The sequence below is a fragment of the Anomaloglossus baeobatrachus genome, unplaced genomic scaffold (genome assembly GCF_048569485.1).
Source record: "Anomaloglossus baeobatrachus isolate aAnoBae1 unplaced genomic scaffold, aAnoBae1.hap1 Scaffold_25, whole genome shotgun sequence".
In the NCBI taxonomy this organism is placed as follows: Eukaryota; Metazoa; Chordata; class Amphibia; order Anura; family Aromobatidae; genus Anomaloglossus; species Anomaloglossus baeobatrachus.
In genome coordinates this window covers 506,340-511,825 of record NW_027442090.1, presented here as the reverse complement: position 1 = coordinate 511,825, position 5,486 = coordinate 506,340, and positions in this window count along the sequence as shown.

Here is a 5,486-nt window from a genome sequence, read left to right as displayed (position 1 = left end):
ATACATATAATCATTCTTATCTATCTAATACGATCACAACAGCTCTCCATACCTGCAGTCCACCACAAGGACCACTCTCTCTAATCCCTGAAAAGTGAAATCATCCTCAGTGACGAAGAGAGGGGGCTAAGCGCCCTCCATGGTCTCAGAGCATTGACTCTTCTAAGAGTCCTAAGAGTCCTGCTCACACTGATGGGGTGCAGCTGTGGGACCCTATTTTCAGAGATGATGTTCTCTACCCAACTCTCAAAAAGCTGAAAGGGTCTTCAGTAGAGATGGACAGTCAAGCTGGGCTATCAGACGGTCACCTCTGTAGCTGTAGTGTCATTTTTCCTATGGTCCAATGTGTAAATTAAACAAAAAAGTGCACGTTTGTTATGATGTTCAAGATGGGGACCAGGATGTGGACATAATAAAAAATTAGGGAACATGATAGGAGACATTTCTACAATACATATAATCATTCTTATCTATCTAATACGATCACAACAGCTCTCCATACCTGCAGTCCACCACAAGGACCACTCTCTCTAATCCCTGAAAAATGAAATCATCCTCAGTGACGAAGAGAGGGGGCTAAGCGCCCCCCATGGTCTCAGAGCATTGACTCTTCTAAGAGTCCTAAGATTCCTGCTCACACTGATGGGGTGCAAATGTGGGACCCTATTTTCAGAGATGATGTCCTCCACCCAACTCTCAAAAAGCTGAAAGGGTCTTCAGTAGAGATGGATAGTCAAGCTGGGCTATCAGACGGTCACCTCTGTAGCTGTAGTGTCATTTTTCCTATGGTCCAATGTGTAAATTAAACAAAAAAGTGCACGTTTGTTATGATTTCCAAGATGGGGACCAGGATGTGGACATAATAAAAAAATACGGAACATGATAGGAGACATTTCTACAATACATATAATCATTCTTATCTATGTAATACGATGACAACAGCTCTCCATACCTGCAGTCCACCACCAGGACCACCCTCTCTATTCCCTGAAAAGTGAAATCATCCTCAGTGACGAAGAGAGGGGGCTAAGCGCCCCCCATGGTCTCAGAGCATTGACTCTTCTAAGAGTCCTAAGAGTCCTGCTCACACTGATGGGGTGCAGCTGTGGGACCCTATTTTCAGAGATGATGTTCTCCACCCAACTCTCAAAAAGCTGAAAGGGTCTTCAGTAGAGATGGATAGTCGAGCTGGGCTATCAGACGGTCACCTCTGTAGCTGTAGTGTCATTTTTCCTATGGTCCAATGTGTAAATTAAACAAAAAAGTGCACGTTTGTTATGATGTCCAAGATGGGGACCAGGATGTGGACATAATAAAAAATTAGGGAACATGATAGGAGACATTTCTACAATACATATAATCATTCTTATCTATTTAATACGATGACAACAGCTCTCCATACCTGCAGTCCACCACAAGGACCACCCTCTCTAATCCCTGAAAAATGAAATCATCCTCAGTGATGAAGAGAGGGGGCTAAGTGCCCCCAATGGTCTCAGAGCATTGACTCTTCTAAGAGTCCTAAGAGTCCTGCTCACACTGATGGGGTGCAGCTGTGGGACCCTATTTTCAGAGATGATGTCCTCCACCCAACTCTCAAAAAGCTGAAAGGGTCTTCAGTAGAGATGGATAGTCGAGCTGGGCTATCAGACGGTCACCTCTGTAGCTGTAGTGTCATTTTTCCTATGGTCCAATGTGTAAATTAAACAAAAAAGTGCACGTTTGTTATGATGTCCAAGATGGGGACCAGGATGTGGACATAATAAAAAATTAGGGAACATGATAGGAGACATTTCTACAATACATATAATTATTCTTATCTATCTAATACGATGACAACAGCTCTCCATACCTGCAGTCCACCACAAGGACCACCCTCTCTAATCCCTGAAAAATGAAATCATCCTCAGTGACGAAGAGAGGGGGCTAAGCGCCCCCATGGTCTCAGAGCATTAACTCTTCTAAGAGTCCTAAGAGTCCTGCTCACACTGATGGGGTGCAGCTGTGGGACCCTATTTTCAGAGATGATGTCCTCCACCCAACTCTCAAAAAGCTGAAAGGGTCTTCAGTAGAGATGGATAGTCGAGCTGGGCTATCAGACGGTCACCTCTGTAGCTGTAGTGTCATTTTTCCTATGGTCCAATGTGTAAATTAAACAAAAAAGTGCACGTTTGTTATGATGTTCAAGATGGGGACCAGGATGTGGACATAATAAAAAATTAGGGAACATGATAGGAGACATTTCTACAATACATATAATCATTCTTATCTATCTAATACGATCACAACAGCTCTCCATACCTGCAGTCCACCACAAGGACCACTCTCTCTAATCCCTGAAAAGTGAAATCATCCTCAGTGACGAAGAGAGGGGGCTAAGCGCCCTCCATGGTCTCAGAGCATTGACTCTTCTAAGAGTCCTAAGAGTCCTGCTCACACTGATGGGGTGCAGCTGTGGGACCCTATTTTCAGAGATGATGTTCTCTACCCAACTCTCAAAAAGCTGAAAGGGTCTTCAGTAGAGATGGATAGTCGAGCTGGGCTATCAGACGGTCACCTCTGTAGCTGTAGTGTCATTTTTCCTATGGTCCAATGTGTAAATTAAACAAAAAAGTGCACGTTTGTTATGATGTCCAAGATGGGGACCAGGATGTGGACATAATAAAAAATTAGGGAACATGATAGGAGACATTTCTACAATACATATAATCATTCTTATCTATCTAATACGATGACAACAGCTCTCCATACCTGCAGTCCACCACAAGGACCACCCTCTCTAATCCCTGAAAAATGAAATCATCCTCAGTGACGAAGAGAGGGGGCTAAGCGCCCCCCATGGTCTCAGAGCATTGACTCTTCTAAGAGTCCTAAGAGTCCTGCTCACACTGATGGGGTGCAGCTGTGGGACCCTATTTTCAGAGATGATGTCCTCCACCCAACTCTCAAAAAGCTGAAAGGGTCTTCAGTAGAGATGGATAGTCGAGCTGGGCTATCAGACGGTCACCTCTGTAGCTGTAGTGTCATTTTTCCTATGGTCCAATGTGTAAATTAAACAAAAAAGTGCACGTTTGTTATGATGTCCAAGATGGGGACCAGGATGTGGACATAATAAAAAATTAGGGAACATGATAGGAGACATTTCTACAATACATATAATCATTCTTATCTATCTAATACGATGATAACAGCTCTCCATATCTGCAGTCCACCACAAGGACCACCCTCTCTAATCCCTGAAAAATGAAATCATCCTCAGTGATGAAGAGAGGGGGCTAAGTGCCCCCAATGGTCTCAGAGCATTGACTCTTCTAAGAGTCCTAAGAGTCCTGCTCACACTGATGGGGTGCAGCTGTGGGACCCTATTTTCAGAGATGATGTCCTCCACCCAACTCTCAAAAAGCTGAAAGGGTCTTCAGTAGAGATGGATAGTCGAGCTGGGCTATCAGACGGTCACCTCTGTAGCTGTAGTGTCATTTTTCCTATGGTCCAATGTGTAAATTAAACAAAAAAGTGCACGTTTGTTATGATGTCCAAGATGGGGACCAGGATGTGGACATAATAAAAAATTAGGGAACATGATAGGAGACATTTCTACAATACATATAATCATTCTTATCTATCTAATACGATCACAACAGCTCTCCATACCTGCAGTCCACCACAAGGACCACTCTCTCTAATCCCTGAAAAATGAAATCATCCTCAGTGACGAAGAGAGGGGGCTAAGCGCCCCCCATGGTCTCAGAGCATTGACTCTTCTAAGAGTCCTAGGATTCCTGCTCACACTGATGGGGTGCAGCTGTGGGACCCTATTTTCAGAGATGATGTCCTCCACCCAACTCTCAAAAAGCTGAAAGGGTCTTCAGTAGAGATGGATAGTCGAGCTGGGCTATCAGACGGTCACCTCTGTAGCTGTAGTGTCATTTTTCCTATGGTCCAATGTGTAAATTAAACAAAAAAGTGCACGTTTGTTATGATGTCCAAGATGGGGACCAGGATGTGGACATAATAAAAAATTAGGGAACATGATAGGAGACATTTCTACAATACATATAATCATTCTTATCTATCTAATACGATGATAACAGCTCTCCATATCTGCAGTCCACCACAAGGACCACCCTCTCTAATCCCTGAAAAATGAAATCATCCTCAGTGATGAAGAGAGGGGGCTAAGTGCCCCAAATGGTCTCAGAGCATTGACTCTTCTAAGAGTCCTAAGAGTCCTGCTTACACTGATGGGGTGCAGCTGTGGGACCCTATTTTCAGAGATGATGTCCTCCACCCAACTCTCAAAAAGCTGAAAGGGTCTTCAGTAGAGATGGATAGTCGAGCTGGGCTATCAGACGGTCACCTCTGTAGCTGTAGTGTCATTTTTCCTATGGTCCAATGTGTAAATTAAACAAAAAAGTGCACGTTTGTTATGATGTCCAAGATGGGGACCAGGATGTGGACATAATAAAAAATTAGGGAACATGATAGGAGACATTTCTACAATACATATAATCATTCTTATCTATCTAATACGATGACAACAGCTCTCCATACCTGCAGTCCACCACAAGGACCACCCTCTCTAATCCCTGAAAAATGAAATCATCCTCAGGGACGAAGAGAGGGGGCTAAGCGCCCCCCATGGTTTTAGAGCATTGACTCTTCTAAGAGTCCTAAGAGTCCTGCTTACACTGATGGGGTGCAGCTGTGGGACCCTATTTTAAGAGATGATGTCCTCCACCCAACTCTCAAAAAGCTGAAAGGGTCTTCAGTAGAGATGGATAGTCGAGCTGGGCTATCAGACGGTCACCTCTGTAGCTGTAGTGTCATTTTTCCTATGGTCCAATGTGTAAATTAAACAAAAAAGTGCACGTTTGTTATGATGTCCAAGATGGGGACCAGGATGTGGACATAATAAAAAATTAGGGAACATGATAGGAGACATTTCTACAATACATATATTCATTCTTATCTATCTAATACGATGACAACAGCTCTCCATACCTGCAGTCCACCACAAGGACCACCCTCTCTAATCCCTGAAAAATGAAATCATCCTCAGTGACGAAGAGAGGGGGCTAAGCGCCCCCATGGTCTCAGAGCATTAACTCTTCTAAGAGTCCTAAGAGTCCTGCTCACACTGATGGGGTGCAGCTGTGGGACCCTATTTTCAGAGATGATGTCCTCCACCCAACTCTCAAAAAGCTGAAAGGGTCTTCAGTAGAGATGGATAGTCGAGCTGGGCTATCAGACGGTCACCTCTGTAGCTGTAGTGTCATTTTTCCTATGGTCCAATGTGTAAATTAAACAAAAAAGTGCACGTTTGTTATGATGTCCAAGATGGGGACCAGGATGTGGACATAATAAAAAATTAGGGAACATGATAGGAGACATTTCTACAATACATATAATCATTCTTATCTATCTAATACGATGACAACAGCTCTCCATACCTGCAGTCCACCACAAGGACCACTCTCTCTAATCCC